The sequence below is a fragment of the Lepidochelys olivacea genome (assembly GCF_965140295.1).
Source record: "Lepidochelys olivacea isolate rLepOli2 genome assembly, chromosome: 9".
NCBI classification, from domain to species: Eukaryota; Metazoa; Chordata; order Testudines; family Cheloniidae; genus Lepidochelys; species Lepidochelys olivacea.
In genome coordinates, this window is record NC_140419.1 from 42,008,018 (window position 1) to 42,031,772 (window position 23,755).

General features: G+C 43.0%; 1 protein-coding gene and 1 long non-coding RNA gene across 9 annotated transcripts in view; one reads left to right on the top strand and one right to left on the bottom strand.

The window, feature by feature from the left end:
* PIK3CB (phosphatidylinositol-4,5-bisphosphate 3-kinase catalytic subunit beta) overlaps positions 1–23,755 on the top strand; it is a 195,599-nt gene that overhangs the window by 19,953 nt on the left and 151,891 nt on the right. The window contains exons 1-2 of one of the 6 annotated variants that reach the window (XM_084639469.1): positions 15,410–15,510; positions 22,619–22,683. The exons of 2 other annotated variants lie outside the window; for them this stretch is intronic. The gene's annotated coding sequence lies outside the window, so the exon portion shown is untranslated. Of the gene's footprint in view, positions 1–7,629; positions 9,008–15,373; positions 15,511–22,618; positions 22,684–23,755 lie in introns of those variants that run through there. 3 more of the 6 variants (XM_084639470.1, XM_084639468.1, XM_084639472.1) reach the window with 3 other exon arrangements.
* LOC311526441 lies at positions 9,797–15,479 on the bottom strand. 3 transcript variants are annotated; one of them, XR_014713009.1, is made up of 3 exons: positions 15,360–15,479; positions 14,453–14,572; positions 9,797–10,245 (listed from the first exon to the last, which is right to left on the bottom strand). It is a non-coding gene; the product is annotated as an uncharacterized lncRNA (long non-coding RNA). The 3 variants fall into 3 exon arrangements; XR_014713010.1 differs by lacking the exon at positions 15,360–15,479 and adding an exon at positions 15,228–15,315; XR_014713011.1 differs by lacking the exon at positions 15,360–15,479 and adding an exon at positions 14,960–15,054.

Consider the following 23,755-nt stretch of genomic DNA (forward strand, 5'->3'; position numbering starts at 1 on the left):
AGACGTTTATGGTGGGGTGGGAGGTTGAAGCAAATCGCCTGGTGGCTGATTTTGAGCAGCCAGACAACAGGGCGATTAGAAGAGCACAGCTAGGCGCGCTGCGCATCAGAGAGGCTTTGAAAACCAGTTTCGTGGCTGGTCAGCTGTGGTGTGACAGTTGTGTGTGTTTCTCCTTGATGCAATCCCCCCCCCCCGTTTGTTGATTTTAATTCCCTGTAAGCCAACCACCCTCCCCCCTTTGATCACAGCTGGCAAAGGAAATAAAGTCACTATTGTTTTGAAACCATGCATTCTTTCTTTATTAATTTAAAAAAAAAAAGTGAGATAACTGACAAGGTTGCCCGGGTAGGGTGAGGGGGGAGGGGAGGGGAGGAGGGAAGGACAAGGCCACGTTGCTTATTGTAGCCACACTACAAATCAAAGCTGTTTGAATGACAGCCTTCTGTTACTTAGGCCATCCTCTGGAGTGAAGTGGCTGGGTGCCCGGAGCCTCTCCCCCGACCCGCGTTCTTGGGCGTCTGGGTGAGGAGGATATGGAACTTGGGGAGGAGGGCAGGCGGTTATACAGTGGATTCAGTGGTGTTCTGTGGTCTTGTTGCCTTTCCTGCAGCTCCACCAGATGGCTGAGCATGTCCGTTTGCTCCCCTATTAGCCTTAGCATCGCCTCCTGCCTGTTCTCATCGCACTCACCTAATGCTTTCCTGGCCTCTGACACTGAATGCCTCCATGCATTCAGCTGTGCCCTATCAGTGTGGGAGGACTGCATAAGCTCAGAAAACATGTCATCGCGAGTGCGTTTTTTTCGCCTTCTAATCTGCGATAACTTCACAGACAGAGATGATGTGGGAGCATAGAAACATTTGCACCTGCGGGGGGATAAAAAGGGAGAGTAAAATTTAAGATGATATATTTCTGAGAACAAACGAGAGACTCCTTCACAGTGAATCAAGCAATTCACAGCAGACAGCACATGTGCTTTAGGTACAAGGTTGCATTTTGCCTTTTATATTGAGCGCCTGCCGGTATGGTGACACATCACACATGGCTGGGCAACAGAATTCGGTTTCCAGGCAGCCATGGTAAGCCAAAGGGTATATGGGGTTGGCTTCTTCTGCCTTCATAACATGTGGGAATGGTTTCAAACTGCAGCGCCCTCCTTTCCCATAACAAGCAATGCCGGTTGGGTTTGCCATTTGAAAGGAGGGGCTGTGGTTTTCGGGTGGATGTGCTGCACACCCTTCCCCACCACCCCACCATGTGGCTATTCTCTGGGATGATCCCTTTTAGCCAAGCGCAAACAGCCCATCATGAACAGGGTCCTTTTACTGTTCCCTGACAAAAATTCCCCTATTTCAACCAGGTGACCATGAATGATATCACTCTCCTGAGGCTAACACAGAAAGGTAAAGACTGAATGTTGCTTGAATGTGACCAAAACCCAGGTCCATTTGCTGCCATGCTTTGTGCTGCAATGGTTCCAGACTACTTGCTACTGGCTTGGTGTGGTAAAGTGTCCTACCATGGAGGACGAAATAAGGCAGCCCTCCCCAGAAACCTTCTGCAAAGGCTTTCAGAGTACCTCCAGGAGAGCTTCATGGAGATGTCCCTGGAGGATTCCCGCTCCATCCCCAGACATGTTAACAGACTTTTCCAGTAGCTGTACTGGCTGTGAATGCACCCCAATTCTTCAGGGCAAATCAAACATTAAACACTATTGCTTTTAAACCCTGTCCTGTAGTTACAAATGTGCACTCACCAGAGCTGCCTTCTCTGGTTTCAGAATCTGGGATTGGCTCCAGGGTGATGAAAAGGTCCTGGCTGCTGGGGAGAATGGATTCACCGCTTGCCTGCTGCGCATTCTCCTCTTCCTCTTCCTTATCCACAAAATCCTCCTCCCTGTTGCTTGAGACTCCCCCCTTGCAGATGTCCATGGACAGTGGTGGGGTAGTGGTAGGGTCCCCCCTAGAATGCCATGCAGCTGATCATAGAAGCGGCATGTATGGGCCTCTGACCCAGAGTGACCATTTGCCTCCTTTGTCTTTTGGTAGGCTTGCCTGAGCTCCTTAACTTTCACTGGCACTGCTGTGTGTCCCTGATGTAGCCTCTGTCCACCATGCCCTGTGCAATTTTGGCATATATATATTAGCATTTCTTCTTTTTGATTGGAGGTCGGCCTGAACAGATTCTTCTCCCCATACAGTGATCAGATTCAGTGTCTCCCGTTCGCTCCATGCTGGAGCTCGTTTGCGATTCTGGGACTGCATGGTCACCTGTGCTGCTGAGTTCGCCATGCTGACCAAACAGGAAATGAAATTCAAAATTTCCCGGGGCTTTTCCTGTGTACCTGACAGAGGGTTGGGGTGCAGGAGGGATGCGGCATGGGGCTCAGGGCAGAGAGTTGGGGTGCAGGGTGCAGGAGGGGTTTGGGGTGTGGGCTCCGGCCTGGCGCCACTTACCTGGAGTGGCTCTATGGTGGCAGCAGCGTGCACCAGAGCCAGGGTAGGCTGCCTGCACTGGCCCTGGCCCTGGCCCCATGCTGCTCCCAGAAGCTGCTGGCACCACGTCCCTGCAGCCCTTGGGAGACGGGGAACAGAGGGCTCCACGTGCTGCCTTCACCTGTGGGTACCTCTCCCGAAGCTCCCATTGGCCTCAGTTCTCCGTTCCTGGCCAATGGGAGCTGTGGGGGGAGGTACCCACAGGTGAGGGCAGTGCTCAGAGCCCTCTGTCTCCCTTCCCCCAGGTGCCGCAGGGACATGGTACCGGCCGCTTCCAGTAGCAGTGTGGGGCTTGTGGTGCTATGGAGGTGGCAATCCTGCTGGCCGGATCCAAAGCCCTGACGAGCCGTAGTTTGCCCACCCCTGTCCTAGAGGGTGGAGTGTCCCAGAGCTCAAGCTCCAGCCTGAGCCTGAATGTCTACACAGCGATTTTTCGCCCTGCAGCCCAAGCCAGCTGACCTGGGCTCCCCACAGCTGTGCCATGGGTGTTTTATCTCTATGTAGATGTACCCTGAGACACACATTCGCCAGAAGCAGGGGGGCTGCCGCTACCCTCCTCCCTGCGCTGTGCACTCCTCAGAAGAGCTGAGTCAGGAGGGGGCTCTCTCCAGTGGGGGAAGCAGATGGGGCTCTGTTCCCTGAGGCTCCTCTCCTGACAGTGACATATCCCCAGGCAATGCTGAAGGGCTCAGCTACTCACAGGGGCAGGTGAGGATGGGGTGTCTGATACTGATGGGGACAGCATGTGGTGGGAGAGGGTGCCGGGTATTCATGGGAGTCAGTGTGAGGGGGACAGGGAGGCCTGGCACTCAAGGTGGGGCATCAGGGAGGGGGGTGGGGATGAGGGGAAGGTGGATGGGCCCTGCGTTCACACTGAAGGGTGGGGCCAGGAGTGAGGGGGCTTTGTTCAGCAGGGAAGTGGACAGGGTCCAGTACTTATTGGGTGCAGCTTTCTGCTCCCAGTGGGCCAATCGCAGCAGTGTTCAGGAGTCTTGGGTGCTGGGACCAGGCTCCCTGTGCAAATCTGCAGCAGCCACCAACCAAGAGTTACCTTCCCTTGCACAGATGTACTTTGCTGTTTAGCCTGGACGGTACATAGTGGGAACCAGGCCCAGGGAATTCTGGCACTTACAAAATTTGGGTTAAAATGGTTAAAAACTGGGTTTTTCAAAACCTGAGAATTTTTGCTGGTTTTTGGTAAAAACTGAAAACAAAGGGCCCTACATATAATGAACTTTTCAATCAGTGTAGTTTATTGGCCTCTAGCAGCTTTTTGATATTAGATCCTAGTAAAGTAGAGTATATTAACCAGCTTAGATCACAGGAAGATGAAAGTTATCCAATTGTTAAGTTTTAATTTGGTAAATGAAGAGTGAATGTGATAACTATATTTATGGTAGCTGTAATTTAAACTTGTCACCTTTACTTCCTTCTGGCTTTGCACATCACACGCAGTTCAGGTAACATAAAGGAAGGTTTGTGTTTGAGGAAGTCTTTATGATTAACGAGTGGCACTTTGACCAAATTCAGAGGTAATGTGCAAGTTACACATCAATAAGTCCATTTGAATCTAAGAGAGACTAAGCTGGTGTAATTTACATAGGGTTTATGTCTCCTATGGCCATGAGTCTTCTCTCTTACATCAGTTTTACCTCTGTGCATATCTTGTGTTGTGGTTATTGCTGACTTACAATGGTGGTGTGGGTGACAGGAGAATAAGGCCCTAAGCAGACTGAAAGAAGGTGCATGTTACACCAGTTCACACTCATGCAAGGCCAAATTCAGAGATGAGTCTGTTTTTGCAAGTTGTGGATGTGATTGATTACCTTGTTCATTTACCAAGCATATATATCTTCATTTATATGATTTGATTATTACTCTGTTAACTTTTCAAAACACTGAATCACATGAGAAATATAAAATATAAAATTCTCCATATGATCAAAATGGTCTTAATGAAAAGGCATAGGCTAGAAAACAGATTTAAGGAAGAAAGGAAAAAAGTGTTTTCTTTTAAAATCCTTAATTTGTGTTCTAGTTTCTACTATTAATCTCTTGTCTAGTTTTTTGCCCTTTGCTAAGAGTAGTAATAAACCATTAGCCTGGGAGATATAAAACGTGTGTCCCAGCAGAGGAGAATATACTGACAACAGAAAAACATCTTTTTATGCTACCCTTGGATAAACTACGCTATAGTTTAAGTTGAAAACTATTGGACAGTTTAGCTTTGTTGTTATGTTTCCTGAGGTTTTATTTTAATTGACAGCACACACACCCTTTAATAACTAGACATTGTTTTCCAACAGTCAATAAGGTGACCTAGTAATGAGGAATGTTGTATGCTGTTACCATTTGGATAGGAGAATAATGGGCTGGATTCTGCCATCCTCCAGCCTTGTCAACACAAGAAAGTTTTACCACTTACACCAATATAGTTATACTGCTGTAACCCTCCCATATGGGCACTCCTATTCTGGTATAAGAATGGGTTTATTTATTTATGTTTGTTTAGATTAAACCTCTTCCAGAGTGACATAAATTAAACTGAAAAAATGCACTGATAGTGGAATAAGAATGTCTGCATGGGGGCATTACACTGGTCTAACTATACTGATTTAAATTTGCATGTTAGGTTATACCAAAAAAAAACTTTCCAGTGTAGACAAGTCCTTACTCATGTCAGCTCTGCCTCAACAAGGGACATAAACATAACTTTAAGCACATGAGAAATCTCATCGACTTCAGTGGGGTTGCTCCTATCTCAAGGAGTAAGGTACTATTTATTGTAAGAGTGTCAGAAAACGGTCCACTGTAAATGTTATCACAAGTTATTTATTATCCTTTTATAATTGTTTAAAACTCTACATTATAATTATAACAAAATATTACATATTTCAGTCACAGTACTAATACAGAATACAGACTAACACGGCTGTTACTCTGAAACCAGTCACAGTACTGTCACTCAATTAATTTTAAAGAATAGCGTTTGATTTTCTTATAATACCTTTCACAATCAACATATTCCAGAAGTGATAAGCTAGTTATTGGTTGTACAAGTTTAGGCAGATATGGCATCTATTACACTTTCAGAAATAGCTAACTCATTAGAATCTGCTGGACATTAGAACCGGTTTTTAGTAAAAGAATAAATAAGCTAGCTACGTTTTCAAAATGTGTCATGGGATCTTTAACTTCAGTTAGAACAATCAGCAGAAATAACACAAAGGACCTCAGTTTAATATCTCATCCAAAGAACGGAAACTCTAACAATGCAGCTATTCCCAGTGCTGCACAGGAATGTTGGAACTGAGTATGAGTTCAGTCACTACATGTGAGCAACTGAATTGAGATAATGACTGATAGGAAGATTACATAAAAAAATGGGTTAAATATTAAAGTGAGGTTATACACTACAATGTCATTCTGTGAACAGGATATTGTAGGGTTCCATGTTTACACACCATCAAAGATATCTGTACGAAAGGCCTGATCTGACAAGTTGCTGAATGGTAACAGGAGTGGAGGGTACTCAGCAACTTGCAGGATCAGGTCCTTAATTTGCTTATTTTACAAGTAAATATATATTATTTTTTAACATCAAGCTTGGTTTCTCAGCTTGAGGTGAAATTGTGTTTTCTCTAGTTTGTGCATCACTTGAAGTAATGATTCTGCATTTTAGTTAGCAATTCCCTACATGGTGCTTGAATCCAACAATAATCCAGTGCAATCTCTCTTGGCTGTATTGGCTCTGCAAGGCTAACCAAATAAATTTTTTTAAAAAAAAGGCAGTAAACACTTATTTCTATCATTAAAATAAATTTCAAATATACCCAGGTAGCAAATCTTTTGAGGAAGTGCCACTTTTGTTTCTGACCATAAATAACCACACTGTCAGGCTGCTCAGTTGAAGTAACTGAAAGTCAGGAATGCAAGAATTTGGATTCCACTAGCAATGCTGCCCCAGCTGTGTTGAACTTCTTGTATGTATTATGCTATACATTTACTGACATAAACAGTAACACATTAACATATACATTTAACAAAAACCACAAACCGAAAATGCTGTATAGTATATACACAGTACATGTAACATAACTGAGTTAGCATAGTGATTGGCACCTTTAACTTTGCATTTCCAAATTTTTGATTAGTTTAACTGTACAACCTTAACATTTCATACATTTTTTTTTTTTGCATTTAATTTGCTAGGAGTTAAAAAATAATCTTTAAGTTGCCATAAACATTTAAGTCACAGCATATGCTGAAAATGACACCCTTATAAGTGCTTTAAATATTTACGGCAACATAAAAGTATTTAAGTGACTTGAAATCTTTCAGATGATGGCACATCTTTAAATTTTTGGGACAGTTTAAAGGCTCATGCCATGTAAGATAAAATCTTTTTATCAATTTTGAGTTCTGCAATGGTGAAAAATATACACATTCTCCTTCAGAAGAAAAATGTCCACCACTTTCATTACACAGTGACTTTGAAAAATGGTAAGTCAAAAGCCACTGAAGTGTATGGTCACAACCAAGACTGAAAAAAGTGTGTGATAAAGTTATGAGCAATTGAAAGTTGGCTTCTGCACATGTGTAATACTAAAGATCCCACAGAAACTGAGATCAAGGTATATCTTATTATTTATGTTATTGAAGCCCCTAGGAGCCCTAATCATGGTCCAGGATCCCACTGCACTAGGTGCTGTACAAACACAGAATAGTATCTGTTCTCCCCTTCAAAATAGGGTGTCAATCAGCTCACTCTAACAGCTGCTATCAGTTGTTAGCAGGGGCTTTCAGCTTGCTGGCCTCTCACTGCACCCTGGTTGTATCTGGTGCTTGGAGACCACCAAGTTTTAAAAGTAATCCCCAGGAGCTGAAATGGCTGGTGTGTAGATGGGAGGGGATTTAACAGAGGAGTCATTTGGAGTTGAAAAGAAACATACAAAAAAGCTGTGACTGAGGCCAAAAAACATTACTTGTCCTCAGCCATTTGGAGTCTTAGTCCTTTGCACAATCTGATTATTCTGGTCTGCCTGTTTGTAATTTCTTCAAATGACTGCTGTGAGATGTTTTAAGTAGATTATTATTATTTTTATTTGTAAATATTTATATTATGATGGCACCCAAAGGCTGTTTAGTTCTAGGGTGGTCTCTGGCATTTCTGTTTGAGGGACATTTGCTTTCATAATTAAACATAAATTTGTTTTCTGATGGATGCATCTGTTGCCCTCTTGGTTTCTTGAGGGCCATCACTTGTGGTCCTGATCCCTATTCACATTGGTGTCTCAAAGCAAGTGTCACCCATGGTAGTCATGGTATCAGTATTGAGAGGCACTGCTAACACCTCACTAAGCAAGGAGAGGGTGCTGACAATTCTTAAACACACTAAGGTCTAACCCCTCTTCAAGATACTTTCCTTTGATGTGGCAGTACTTACTATTCAATCCTGCAAGATCTTAAACTTCACCACCTTTGGAGACGTGGTTGAGAGGGCAAAGCTTGTCAACTCCATGTGCATCTGGACACCACCACCCTGGCAGATTCCATTCTGGGTTCCAGCATTCCATTGGGATGACCCTTGTCATGGTCATGAATTATCTTTCGTTAATTTGAGGTCAACTGGCATTTATTCTCATGCTGGACCTCTCAGCAGATTTTGATTCCATTGATCATGGGTTGCTGCTTCAACCTGCAGCAACCAACCTGCAATTGTTCCTTTCATACCTAGAAAACTGACCTCAGTGTTCCCCTCCATCCTTCCTGTATTTCTCTCCCTTTTCCTCTCTTCCTTCCTTTTCCTGCTATTTGTGTGCTTCTGTTACATCATCTCCTTCCCCCCTCACCGTATTCCCAAATTCTTATTTTAAAAAACAAGAAAATAGTGTTTTAAAAAACATATGTAGTTAACATCACATAGCCTCTTATCACTGATTACAGCTTGTGTGCTCAATTCCTTTTCTTTCACTCTTCATCTGATTTGTCTATTTAGTTTGTAAACTCTTCAGGGAAACCTCAATCTTTTAATATGTTTGTAGGATGCCTACCCCTGATCTGATTGGGGCTACTGGAATATAAAAATAATAATAATCAGTGCTAGGCAGTTGTTTGCTTTCACCAAAAGATTTGAATTGGCATCTCCGTCAAATGATTGGACGGTATCAGCATGGCTGTAGGCCTCAATCCAGGTTGGCAGCATTCCGGAGGAATCTACTCTCTGCCTTAGTTCCAGATTAGAAATTTAGATGCTTTAGGCTGTTTTGAAAGCTTTAGGAGCTATTGGTTGACAGTCTGATATTTCTGGTGGACTGCAGCTGGCATGAGAGGTCAAGGACTCAGGGGGAGAGGCAATTTCTCAAGTTGCTTGGGCTGATTCCACTGAGAGCTTGAATATGAAGCTGGAGACCTTAAATTGGACACTCTATTCAATGGCAAGCCAGCTGAGTGACTGGAGCACCAGAATGACGTACACATAGCAACCTGAGCTGCTGAGCATTTTGTTACAGGTAAAGTTGTAGTAGTCTGAATTTCCTGTCTCCTTTGCAGATACTGTAAATTCTCAACAATGATGTTGCATTAACACTAAATTTTTGCAGTGAATTTTGTAAATGTTAAATAACTTGATATTGCAAAGCACTATTGACAACTTCTTGCTGCAGGCTCTGGCTTCGTTAGCCAAGCTGTATATCCGTTTTGTCTGACATCTGCATTTTCAGTCTGTTGGCACTCAGCCCATTATTTGCCATTGCCCCCCCCCATTGTATTAGCTGTGAGAAACAAAGAGAAGCTTGTAATAGGAACACATGGTAGTGCAAGGGTAAGAAGAGACCAGCACATAACAACTGTACAGTATACCTTCTAAATTACATTTTGGTTTAAAAAAAAAATCTGTGTTCTACTGGTTGCCAAGTTTCCCTTTTCATATCCATTAGCATTTTAACTGTACACTCAGACTCATAATGGTCATGGCCATCACATTGTTTTAAAATTATCATACAGAGGGAAATAATCCGTTATGATCTCTTTTGTTTATAGGCTGTGTTTTGTGTTGAATTTGGTGTTATAGTCTCTTACCCATATCCAGCTGCTGCTTTATCACATCACTTACAAACTGTTGCAATATTTTGACCTCATACACAGAATTCTTCTGTAGTTTCATGAATATCCTCTCTTCACATACTGAAGTCACTAGGAGCTGTAGTACCTATCACCACTTTTATTTTAGGAGCCTAAATATGGTTTTTGGCACTGAGCTTCAGGCACGCATGTTTGGAAAACATAGGCCAAGATTGAAATAACAGGAAATATGTCTGATGACTGTTTAATTCTTTTTTGTTATCATTAACACCTTTTTAACTTGAATCACTAACAATATTCTTTCTCCAAAACAGTAAAGATTCACCATCTTCCATCCATTAAGTTAGAGTGTAAGAGTTAACAATGTACATTCTTTGAGATATCAAGTGGATCTTACAGCAAAACTAGGGAAGAGCAGAGTTGATATTCCTGGCATTTAAGATAATGAGCAGAACAATCTTTATTAAAGGAAAAAGTTTTCTAAGTAAAAAAGGGAACAAGTTCAATTTAAAAAAATCACTTGCAGAGCACCTTTGAAGGGGAAAACCTTTGTTTCAATCTCCTCTTTAATTAGTTCACTCCTTGTTTCCAGCATTGCCCTGTTTCTGCAGACTGATGTTTTCCTTTAGGTGTTTCCTTTATGTGCTGTTGTCTCTTGCATTCTGTTCTGAGAGTGAGAAAGAAAGGATAGAAACAAATAAAAAGAAGTGCTGGCCACCATAGAACATATTTAACAAGATGGGACATGAGTGTATGACAGAAGGGTAGCTAAAACCCTTACTCAAAAGGGGAAGTCATACCAACCCTATGGGTAAAGTAGCCATTTCAAAGGCTGTAAAGTATACTTATCTGAAACCAATGCCTGTGCCAGCTCTCCTTAATGGATCAACCTGAAAGAGCTCAAATCCTAAATTCTCTTTCCACCTACATTACTGTTAAGGATAGGTGAACTCATTTTATCTAACTTTGAACACACGCATACATAAAATTTATCTGTTTTCAGTTCTATGGAGTGGAACAGGGTAGGAAGAGGGAAAAGGCTGAGAAAAAATTAATGAAAATCTATGGGTAAAATAGAATTGAGCGGAAGCAGTGACAGACAGAAACTGAGAGGGGGAGGGAGCGAGGAGTACAGAGGGGAAAAGAGGCAAATTGAACAACAACAAAAAATAATACAGGATCTATATAAGTGCATATACTTTAGGGCACAACTTGTCTCAGCTTAGCTTTTACAGATGGTTTTCCTTTTCTTTTCCAAATATCATGTAGGTTCACAATCTTTTCTTTAATACAGCTAAGGAAAAAAGTTTAAAATACAGGGAAAAGGGTTGCAAATTCAAACTAGTTTTGTACATCTCATTTTGACAGATTCCTAAAATCCAAAATTGTGCGGAATTGGGTAGCCCCTCACTACTATATTAGGAGTCTGTCACATTACTTTTCATACGCAAGGAGTTCTAAAGCTCGTACATGTATTACAGTAGATGCCATACTGATAAAGGAGTGACTGTGTGGCAAACAGAATAGTCATTATACTCTCAAAATTGTACTCTCGCAGCTTTGGATAGAACATATTTTTTCAGGAGAAAAAAAATATTCACCGGAGCTCTGAAGTTATCTGGTACTTTTTCAAAAAAGTGCCTGTGCATAGATTACCCCATGAAGATTGTTTTTTGTGATATGGTGGGAACAGTAAAGTAAGATAATATCTTGTTTGCCTCTCACAGTTACATTTTAGTTTTGCTTGGCCCCAATTATTTTCTAAGGATTTCCATCCTACTATGTAGCTGTTGTTTTGGATACTTCTCTGAGTACATTAGGTTGATTCCCCCCATCTCTTTTTGCTTACTGTCAACTGTCTTGCATCCTCTATTTTTTGTGTTCTTTTCTTGTAGGGTGTTTGCATCTATCCCTTCAGTACTTTCGTACTAGCTGCAAACTTACCTTGTGTGTTGTGCCTTTACCTGGTAAAGCAGTTCCTTTTCCCTTCTCAGTTGTCTTTGCTAAAGTAATGTGAGTACAAAGCATGTATTCTATCATCCTTCACCTGAAAGTATGACATGTTCTCAGTGTCCAAAAATGTGCCCTAGGTGGACATTTTACATGGAGACATAATTCAGATACAAAATTCCCGGACAAAACTTTTGTTACATTGTTGTTGTATGTAAGAATAGCTGGGGATGGGAGGAAACATTAACAGACTGAAAATTAAGAAATTGAAAGTTAAGGTTACATTTAAAACCTCCTCTTTTTCTCTCTCCCAAGTAGTGGAGAGAAAAAAATGCAGATTTAAAATACTCCAAACAACTTTAATTCTGTCCCAGGCCCTTGCCACTCTGTGCACCATTCGTGATAGATAGGAATTTATGACAAGTATCACAATATCACAAGAAGGTGACCTGTTATAACTCCAAGTATCTTCATGTCTTGATCAAAGGCCTAGTGGTTGAGACCTCTTCAATACTCTTATTATTTTTTTAAGAGCTGACACTGTGTTTGGAGCTATATAGACACAAAATTAAAACAGTCTTTACTCCAAAGAGCTTACCATCTAGGACCTCAATCATGTATGATCTCCATGGGGACGTAACCCCACTAAAGTTGATTCACATGTGTAAAATAAGTATAATGGTAACTGCCTCCCCAGTATTAGGTTTTTTGTAATGTACTTTGAGTTCTGTGGATAAGATACTGTTCAGCTACAAAATATCATTATTAAAGTCAGAGGATGGCAGAGTGAAGACTAGAGTTCAAGAATCCCAGCCCCCTTGGTCAGTCCACTAAAGATTCAGGAAAACCACAGCTGGTTTGCACCTTATAAAAACTGCATTGGCACATGCAGAACAACCTAAAATTTGCAAAAGCCAGAATAAATAAGTGTTTTCTAAATAATTTCCACCCAGCCTTTCCAAAAACAGTCAAAGTACAACAAAGTATCACTAATGCCAACTAACAACCCAAACATTGAGTTTCTAAACAGATGTTTGAGATTTAATATTTCAAATAATAAAGTAAAACAGTTCTCAAAGAGTCAAATATTGCTAACTTTTCACGCTATCTAGCTTTTGGAAACAAATCTCCTTTGGTAGAGAAACACAAAAAAACTCAGATGGATTGGTTTGATTTGGATGAAATAGGGTGGTGAGCAAAAGTGCATGTGTTAGCTGTGACAACTTGACCTATGGAGAGACAAGTATCTGTATGATCAAAACTCTTACCTGATGAGATTTTTTCATTTAAAATATATAGCAGATATTTTTTTCTATACAGAAGCGTCTATCATATTCCTACATATTATTTAAGATCATGATATTCAGAAAGAATGCTTACATTTTATCTATGATATTAAATAGTCCTAAAGGAACTGAAAATAAGCACTCACAGGAACTATTAATTCATACAAACAACGAAGAGTAAGGTTGTGCAAAAATCTGACACATAGTAGGCAAGCTCTATTATTGACTCATGTATAACTTGACATTTTGCCTAAATATTGCATCATCTGCTGATCTCCCATGCAATACCTAGGTTAACTGGAGAGCGTGGGGAGTGAAGTTTCTCATTCTTCCCAAAATCTTGGAGTGGGAAAACATTCTGTTACAATTTTGCCAACCCTAACATTATGCATTGTTAGTGCATGAGTATCCGAAAGTGAAATTGAATAGAAGTAAAAGTGAAATTGACCAGTCTTTTTATTTTCAGAGCTGAAAAATGAAAAAAAAATCATATAATGTGTGATTACTACACTAAGGAAGTGTTTTTAATATGCTTACCATGACTGTATTCCATTTTAAATATGAAAAAGTAATGTACTAAAGCTTCATTCTGCTTTTATTGAAGTCAATAGGAATTTTGGTATTGACCTCAGTGGGAGAAGGCTCACTGTGTGCAAAATTCAATTTATCGGAGTTATAGATACACAGGAACAGCATGTGTATTTCATGAGGTTATAGGTACACAAAAATAACATTCAAATGTCCTTTCCTTTGATTGTCTTTAAAAAGTTTGCCTATTTTTAAGTCCTTTCAGTGGCATTTATTAGTTTCAGCATAATTTTCTGTAACCGTTCTGTTATAAGATTCTTAAAATGAGGATTTAGTATGGAAATGATCAGCTGCTGAAGGGAAAGAAGCTACTGTAATAAAACCTTCCCTGCTATTTTCCAAAGCTATTTCAAATTGCTCTTCTTTTAAGAACCTTTCCTAGCTGTGTGTGAACATAGAAGATGACCTCTTTCAATCTTTTAAAATATGGCCCTAATTTGTAAGAATCCTCACTGCAAAGATGCAAGCATGGGAGGCTGGCACCCTTTAAATAATATATTATGTAACTTGCAGTTTTCCAGAGATGCCCTCAGAGAGGATACTAACTTAAGATGAGTTGTTCAATAGTAGCAATAACAGAATGTATTTATAATGTGAAGTTTTGCTACAATGAATAAGTAATGGAAGCAGTCTCCCTACATAAAAAAAAAACAAAACCCTGTCAGCACAAAAAACAGTAATACTATTCTACAATCAAGGCTGCCCCTTAAGTAACACCACCCATAGCAGCTGCTCTATTTTTGGTCTCAGGGGAGACTTGCCACCAGTATGTAACCAGGACTATAGGACTCTGTGTTTCCATGGGCCTCTGCCACCTCTGCTGTCCACAGGCCCGTGCTGCTTCTAGGGTCACTTGTGAATTACCAAGATTGGGGGGGGGGGGGTGAGGGAAGATAGGGACACTGCAAGTCGGAGGGCACCTGAGTACAGTTCCTCTCGTGGAAGAGAACTGGGGCAACTTTTTAAGTCACTTCACAGAGGACCCTGCAAAACCTAGGGCCAACTTCACACATAGTATGATCAAAATAAGGAATAGTAAGATCTTTTTACCCTCTTGTTTTGTGCTCAGGAAACAATTACAGTGTTGTGGCCAGAGCAGGTGTCAGAGAATGGCTGTAAGCCTATTACTCAAAGTTGGACTTGGCACTTATCCAGTCATTTCCAGGAAAGCTGTTAAAATGAAAACAAACTCATTAGTTTTCTATCACACAGCAAGTGAGCAGCTCAAATCCCAGTCCACTCCTCCATGGGTGCGTTGCCAAGTCCTAGGCTGGGGGCTCGGGTGCTGTAACTGCTGGGTAGCTGCCACTCGGTACCTATCTTGGGGCATCCCTTGCCCGACACCTGCCGTGTACCCGCAGTCTAGCACAGCCTGATCCGGGTACAAGTCTTCACACGGGGGTGCCTAAGTGAGGCCGGCCCCTTGTGCACCTGGGCACTCATGCCCCGCCCTAATGCTGGGGTTTGCTGACGGGCGTGGCAGGCTGAAGCAGGACGAGCGCGTTACGGATCGTTGCCACCGCCCCCTATTTTCCAGCGATGCAGGTGCCCACATACTGGGGAGCCGTCCACATTCTGACAGACGAGCGCAGCGGGTGCGAAAACAGCCTCTCGCCCCTCCCTGCCCCCTGCAGCCCAGGGGCCACCTTCCCTGCCAGGGCTCCTTCGCCCAGCCCTATCCCAGCGCACCCTGCCCGGGCCCCTCCCCTCGGCCTCACCCGCCCACCCATGGCGCAAGCCACTCTCCCCGACCGCTTCCCTTCCCCCACCGTGCGTTGCACGTCAGGGGCAAGCCCCCCGCCCAGCCTGAGGCCTCCCCCCCTACCTGCGATGTCAGCATGCGCGAGCAGGAAGCCAACCGAGGCTGAGATCGCAAGCCGCAATCGGATTGGCTGGGGGGGGGGGCGTGGCGAAGTTAGGGGGCAGCTATTGCCTAGGAAACCGCCCTCCCTCTCACCTCGGCTCTAGGGTGTCCGCGCGTATGTATGCCGAGGCCTCGCGGCTCCATGTGAGTTACTGGTAACGGACCACTCAGTTGCTGCCGCGCTGGCTGGGAGGCGGCGGCTCAGAGGCAGCAGCTGCTGCCGCCGCCGCCTCTGCCTGGGCAGGTGAGTGACTGCGTGAGGCGGGCGGAGAGGACCTTGTGCGTGTCCGTGTGAGAGCGGGAACGGCGTGTGAGTGCAACGTCGCCCCCCGCCCCCCAACGACCGGGACCGCGCTTGGGCTGCGGCTGGCGGTGACTGCCCGGAGGGAAGCTGCCGCCGCGGCGCGGCGTGTGGACGGTTCCTACCCGAGCTTGGGCTTTGCCGAGGGCCGGGGCGCGGAGCTAGGGCGGTGTGAACGAGAGAAGTGGCTGCAGCAGTGTCTCGCTGCGCTACAGAGACAAACGGGGGAGTGGGGCGAGGCCCCCCTCCCTCCTTCCCTACTCCCCCCCCGGGGGAGAGCTCACAAGTGACACAATGAAGCCTCCTTCCTCTCTTCCCTCCCGCCCAGGTTTGGCAGATCTAGGGCTGGTTTTCAATCCCTTCTCCAGCTGGTGCTCAGATCCTTTCTGCAGGGTAGTGGCTGCTCCCTTCCCTGTTTTCCCGGTGGTAGCAGCGAGCGAGTGTGCAGGGGACGGGGAGAGGAAAAGGGCATTTTTCAGCTTCCTTAAAAAAAATTGCAACACTGGAGTTGCTCAACAGACACGATAGTCAGATATCTGCCCTCTTCCTGGCACTGGTGAATTTTAGTCACATCTTGGTCTTTATCAGTTAGGGGGAGAGGAGATGGTGCATAGGACTAAACCTTCAGATGGCTTTGAATTACTCATTAAAATAGGTGGGAGTAGTTTGATCTGTGAGAGAGAGGGGGAAGATAAGATTACTTAAGAGTTAACATGATCTGAAAGGTCTTTCGCAGTGTGTCGATCTGTTTAAAACCTTACAAGTATCATTTACTTTTAAAGTTCAAAAATTAAGTGGCCCCAAGTCCCAGTGAAGATGCTTGTAGATAGATGGAAAAGCTCTCACCTCTTGGGGTGTGTGTATTTACTGCAGTGATGGGGAAAAACCTCTTCCATCACTGTGGCAACATCTACGCTACAGCAGCATAGCTACAGCCCCACAGCTGTGCTGCTGTCACATTTGTAGTGTAGCTGTACCCTTTGAAATGACAGGGGGGAATGGTGCTGTTCCTTCAAAACCTCTGAAACCTGAAAGGCAACTTCAACTCTGTGATGGCTATTTAAAAGGGTCCTTTTATGATTTGTTATTTATTAGTAGAGCCTAATATTACCTTTTATGCTTCAAAAAAAAATTCTTTGATGTAGCTTCTGCATATTCATACTGCCTCCCTCTAGTGCTCCTGAACTTCAGGAACCTTCAAGAAAAACAGTGCCTGTTGGGATCACTTGAGTGACCCGCCCTCTGCAGCACCAGATGTTCTGAGCCAAATTTATAAGTGGTCATGCAGTCTCCAACTGCTGCAGTTCTTTCTGTTTTATGGCCTTTTGCAGGCATAGGGGTCTTTACTTCATGCCCAGAGATTTTTTTTCCAACCAAGAATTTCTTGTTAACCTGTTATGGCTTCCTTCCAGGCAGGCACATGGCTTTATGTGGTGTGGGGAACCATAGTTTTAGAAAGTTGGTAGGTAGTAGTTTCTGTGGCATTTAGATTCTTGGACTGTCTGTAGCTTGACTCCAGGACACCATGTCCTATCCAGGTCCTAAGGACCTGAAGGGAGAGAGACAGGTTTACAAAATGTTTATTTTATGCCCTTCTTTTTTCTGGAGTCAGATGCACATTGCGACGGAATGCACCCGTGTTCACACCCTACATGCTATTGTAATAATCTTTGTACAAGGTATGCCTTGTGAGGTGTCATTTGAAAACTCATAACTTGCTGATCAGTAGTATCATGGTTAGGGCCCTGCCAAATTCACAGTCCATTTTTGTCAATTTAATGGTCATAGGATTTTCAAAATCATAAATTTCATGATTTCAGCTATTTAAATTTTAAATTTCACAGTGTTGTAATTCTGGGTTCCTGACCCAAAAAGGAGTTGTCTGCCTTCAGAGCTGGGCAGTTGGAGAGTGGTGGCTGCTGGCCGGGAGCTGAGCTCTGAAGAGAGAGCTGCCAGCAGCAGCAGCAGCATAGAAGTAAGGATGGCATGGTATGGTATTGCCATCCTTACTTCTGCGCTGCTGCCTGCAGAGCTGGGCTCTCAGTCAGCAGCTACCACTCTTCAGCCACCCAGCTGTGAAGGCAGCAACGCAGAAGTAAGGGTGGCATGATATGGTATTGCCACTTCTGTGCTGTTGCTGGCAGGGTGCCGCCTTCAGAGCTGAGCACCCGGCCAGTAGCCGTGACTCTCTGGCCGCCCAGCTCTGAAGGCAGCACAGAAGTGAGGGTGGCAATACTGCAACCTCCCTAAAATAACCTTGCGACTCCCCCACCTCCGCAACTCCCTTTTGGGTCAGGACCCCCAATTTGAGAAACGCTGGTCTCCCCTATGAAATCTATATAGCATAGAGTAAAAACAGACAAAAAAAATCAGATTTCACAGGTGGAGACCAGATTTCATGGTCTGTGACACATTTTTCATGGCCGTGAATTTGGTAGGCCCTAATCATGGTAAAATGTGCATAACAGCTTTATGCGTAAAGTTGTTGTAAATTTCCCTTGTAAGATATTAAAAATACATGTTCAGACTCACATAGCACCAAACTAGTCAAACACACCTGTCTTGAACAAAGGAGTGTATGCTTGTCTTAACTTGCATTTAAGTAGTAAACAGAAAAGGGGAAGGGAGAAAACAGAGCTCATGCAGGTGAAAAAACCCAGCAGGGAACATCCTTCTATAAAAACTCTTTGTCTCCTGGTTCTCAGCTGGAAAAGTTTTTCAAGGGGTCACACACAGTACCTGCTGTCTGTTACATCTCAGGGGGAGCCTATTCTCAGAAAAGTTCCTTGGCATGCTGTGCCTTTATGGCACCTTGGCACCAGGCATTCCTCTTGACCAGGGGTTCGCAAACTGGAGGTCGGGACCCCTCAGGGGGTCATGAGGTTATTAGATAGGGGGTTGCAAGCTGTCAGCCTCCACCCCAAACCCCACTTTGCCTCCAGCATTTATAATGGTGTTAAATATATTAAAAAGTTATTTTAATTTATAAGCGGGAGGGTCACACTCAGAGGCTTGCTATGTGAAAAGAGTCCCAGTACAGAAGTTTGAGAACCACTGCTCTTGACTGCCCTGCATTCCAGACCTTTGGCTCCATCCTCAAGTTGGGATCCTGTTTCTATGCAAGGGTGGCAGGGACAGATCAACCTCAAAAATCCATTAAATGGGGAAGCAGAAACCCTTGGTGCCAGGATCAATGTTGTTATCTAGCTCTAACTCACCTGAGCAGTTAGGGTATGGTTCTGTGGTTGCTCCAGCACCAAAGAAGCTGGCTTCATTGCCAAAGTTAATCAGTGCTGGGAAGTCTTCATTGTCAGGGACTTTGGTGTTGTCTTTTCAGCTGACCAGTGTTGTTTCCCTTAGAATAATGGACTCTCTGAGTTCTTGGCTAACTGGGCTTTTGTTGGTGCTGAGCTCCTCTTACCTCCAGGGTTTCACTAGGGCCCAATGTTTAGGGAAACTTTGCATCTGCCTAAGGATAAAAAGAACTTGAGCTTAGAGGGGACTCTGTACCAGGGGACCCGGTGCTATCACAGAAGTTGAAGAAACATTATAGATTCAAGGGGCACATGGGCAGATCAGTGTTTTCCGATTCAGTTTTCTCGGTTCTGAGGGCATCTCTGGTTCCTTTTAAGTATTTCCAATTGAGCTCCCCCTTCTTTTGGGGTTGTTGCTGGATCCTCAGTGCCAGAATGCTTCCATCTTCTGCATGGTGCCATCATAGTTAGAAATGAATGTGAGTTTAGTGGTTGTGTTGTAGTCACTAGGTGACACAACTACTGTGTTCATGACAAAATTTAACACTAACAGCAGCTTTGTGCATCTCAGAAACAATTTTGTTGCTTTTTATAGAGGGTGTGTTTGAGAAGAATGGTTTTGTTCTTTTGTATGACTTTAACTCAAGTAAAAAAAGCACTAGTTCAGAAACTAAACAGTGATATAATTTGTAACTAAAAGGTACAGATTATATTTAGTAAAGGGATGACAGTGTTTGTGGTAGCAGAACATAACTGATAGCAAATGTTTCTTGCATTTGTTGAAATGTATATTTGCAAAAAATCGTTGAGTATATTCCAGTGCAAAGAACAATTTTCCTGTTGTATGACAAGACTAAACATTATATAAAACTTTATTTGGTATTGCATCTTTTGTTTAAACTGTGTTCTAAAATGCTGTGTACAGCTAAATAAATTACAGGGGAAAAACAGGTCAGTTAAGAGGGAAGTTATCATCTGCAAAGACTGGAAATAAAATGCAGAATTAAGGAGGCAGAAAGATACAGAAAAGTTTTGTTTTTTTCCCCCCTACAGTTTTGACTGAACATTTTCTCCCCTGTTCTGATTGGCTGTTTGCTCCAACACCCCCCCCCCCCGTCTTTTCATCTCAGCCTCACTGCACACTCTGTGTCAAACCCACCTATTTCCCCACCCCTACACTCCTCCTGTAGCTTATCCTTTTTCTTCTTAACCCCCCCAAAAACCCAGAAACAAACTGTGGAACTTGCATGATGTTTGCTGTTATTACGTGGTTTGCTCTGCTTGTGTATTCTACCACTTTCCCCTACTCTTTGTTTGTCCTGTCTGTTTAGACCAGGGGTCTCAAAGATGCGGCAACCCTTGGAGTTATTTGCTGTAGCCCACAAAGCTCCCCTCACCCACCACCCCCTCTCCCTCCCAGCATGCTGTGTCCCCGCTCCTCTGCCTACCTCCAAGCTCTTCCTGCTGCCAAACAGCTGTTTGGCAGTGCTTAGCGCTTTCCAGGAGGGAGGGGGAAGGAGCGGGGAGCCATGTGCTAAAGGGAGGAGGCGGAGAAGAGGCGTGGCCAGGGCAGGGATTTGGGGAAGGGGTTGGAATAGGGGCAGGGAGGGGGCGGAGTTGGGATGGGGACTTTGGGGAAGGGGTTGGAATGGGGGTGGGAAGAGGTGGGGCAGGGCCTCATGCAAGGGCTGGGGCTGGGGGGCTTTTGTATCTTTATATGAAAAGGTGTCAGTGATGCGGCCCTTGGGCCAATGTACTAGTCCTCATGTGGCCCTCGTGGTGATATGAGTTTGAGATCCCTGGTTTAGACAGTATGCTCTTGGGTGCAGGAACCACAATGCCTAGCATGGTGGGGCTCAATTCTTGCTTACTCCCTAGGCAGTACCATAATAAACATGATTAATAATAGTTCTGTATTACAGACTCTAAAGAGAAGGAGGCTTTTGAAAAGGTCTGGGAGGAAACTAGTATCAGATGGGGAGGGAGCAGAGACAGATGAGCTCCATGAAGTAGGCTGTAGCTAATCCCTAGAGGACTTTAAAGAACAGTGAGGGCAATTTGGAACTAAATCCTGAAATGAATGGGATTCAGTGGAATTGCTGGAAAATAGGAATATTATATGTCTGAGTGAAGCTTTATCAGCAGCTTGCTGCTCATGCAGCATGCTGCAGAGGATGGGTGAGCTGGGCTGGGCGTTAGTTGTAGGCTACATCTACACAGCAAAAAAAAGACCTGTGGCAGCAAGTCTGAGTCTGAGTCAACTGCTTGAGCTTGCGCTGAGGGGCTGAAAATAGCAGTGTAGATGCTGGCCTCAGATTGGAGACCAGTTCTGAAACCTAGTGGGGAGGATATCTGAGTCTGTTGACCCAGGTTCTGAGACTTGCTTCTAGGGGTGGGTGGTTGGTGATGGTTTTTTGTCATTATTTGTTTACTGTGTAGATGTATCTATAAAGAAGGAAGTAAATATAACAAGATGGTAAGAAATAAAGGTTGCGATGGGGATTTCAGCAGAGGTGGAGTCAAACTAGTGGCATACACAGGGAAATATTGGAGAGGTGGTTTTAGTTTGAATCACTTCTGTCTTTGAGAGGAACTACAGGCTTATTTAGTCAGAAAAGGCAAGAGTGGATAGGGAAGCTTTGTCATGGAAGCCAAAACTTTAAGAAAACATGCAGTAAATTTGTCTGCCTCAGCTTTTGGATGCTTGACGCAGACAAATCTTGTTTCTGATTTTCAGATAAGCTGAGGACCCACAGCTTGAGTTGATTAAAGTGTAAAATTGGCTGTGTAGGTTTTGAAAGTTTTGTTTTCAATTGGTAACCATTGGAATAAAGTGGTAATTCAGGCAAATGGTAGGGAGAACACATCCAACAAGAAAAGGGGTAGATAGTTTGGCTCCAGTGTTGGAACATAACCAAGGATTCCAAAGAGGAAGAGTGTAGAGGAAGACTACCATCTGAAAAAGAGTAGATAGGGAGCATCCAGAGATTCTTGCATATGTGTATAGAGCTGATCTAGGAGTATGAAGTAGTCAGTCAGTTTCAGAGGCTCAACAAACAGTACTAAAAAGAGATAAGGCTTACTTGTGGAGGTTTGAAATGTCTTTGCTGCTATCTTATTGGACTTCACTTTGTGGGATTAAGTAAATAACTTGGAGGGAGTGGTGGAGTGGTGTGTGTGTGCACGCGTGTATGTGAGGGAGGGGAAGATAAGTAATGTGAGAGGATGAAGTATGATTCTCTTGGGCCGTGATCATCTGGAGTTCTGCGCTGGTAATACAATACATTACTATAAAATTTTTCTTTTTGTAATGACTGAGGGTATGGCACGGCGGGAAAGGAGTGAAGAGAAGAGGTGCTATTTTGTTTTTTATTTGCATGTGAAGAAAGGGCTTATGACTCTAAACTGTTTATAGTGGGGTGGTTAGTGTTCATTGTGTTCACATAAAGTAGTAAATAAATTCCATGAATTCCTAACCTTTTGAGCTAGGAAGAGGAATGGTCTGTGAGGTTTGAGAAGATTTTCAACTGGCGGCTGAAGCATAAATCTTTTGCCTAACACACAAGCAAAAAGTTTTACCTGCCAACATTAGTAATGAAAATAGGAAAAATTTGATTTATCAACCTGTTGAGAGTTGGTCAGAAAGTACATAAAAGAAATAACCTCTTGACTACTTTTTGATGATCTCCCTCTTTTTAATAAAACTTCTGAAAATACTCCCTTATTAAAACAGCTATAATCTGCTTATTCCTACACAACTGTTTTTATCCTAATAATAATCCTTTGCATTCCTATAGTTCCCACAATTCATGAATCATATAAAATACTTCAGATACTCAATGATGAAGCTTTGCCCTGGGAGGTAAGTGGTCATACCCATTTTATAGATCAAGAAAATGAAGTATTGATAGGTTTATTTGATTTATGTAATGCCAACTAACCATTATGATTCTCAGTCCTCTGGGTTCAACAGAAGCAAGGCTGCCTCTGAGGCACTATTGAAGCATTAATGTTTTTTTAATATTTAAATTTTTACGCTGGCCATAGTGGTGATAGTAGAATTGTGTGTTTTATGCAAAGTAAGTGATAGTTTAGATCTGCTTTCAGTAAAGCACTTACGCATATGAGTAGTGTCATTGACCTCAAGAAAAGCATAAGCTTAAGTTCTTTGCTGAATTGGGGCTTTAATGCTTAAATTAAGAAAGAAAATACTTTTAAATGTAACTCTTAACCAAATTTTTGATCAAATTAAATATGTCTGGGTGGTCAAGTCATGGAACTGTATCAGATCATATCTTTTCATAGTTAATTTATGTAATGGTCTTTGTTTTTCAGTTGTCCATTAACTTTGTAATTGGCATAGTACATTACATGTTGTTTATTTATATCGTACTTATGAGCCAAAGTGCTGGGGAAGGATAACAGTAGGATATAATATTAAAAGGAAAAAAGTCACAGTATAAACTAATAAATCAGCAAGTGGTTCTTGGTGAGAGCAAGCTGTTGGGTTTACATGAACAGGAAGAAAAATCAAATAATTCAAACTTATATTAAGCAGAAAGGTAGTGAGACTTTTGTACTTGTCATTTAATCCTAAGAAAAAAGTGGAAAAAGTGCAGGCTAGAGAAGATAGAAGAGAAAAAACAAAATATTTGTAAATTAATGGAACAAATAAAAAAGTAAATGAAGGATTAATTCAGCTGCTAAAGTTAAAAGTTGCAATGAGAACTTTAAAGCAAGTAAGTATCACGGTACCTGCTTTACAGCAATAATTACCCATTTGCCTGATTTACTGTCTGATTCTTCAAAGGATTAAGGAGGAGTCCCATTGGTTACAAATTTCTGCACAATTGCATTGGTCTGACCATGCAGATTCCTTTGCAGAGTTGGCGCCTTACTATGTACCTGACTTATGGCTTGGTCCTTAGGTTTGC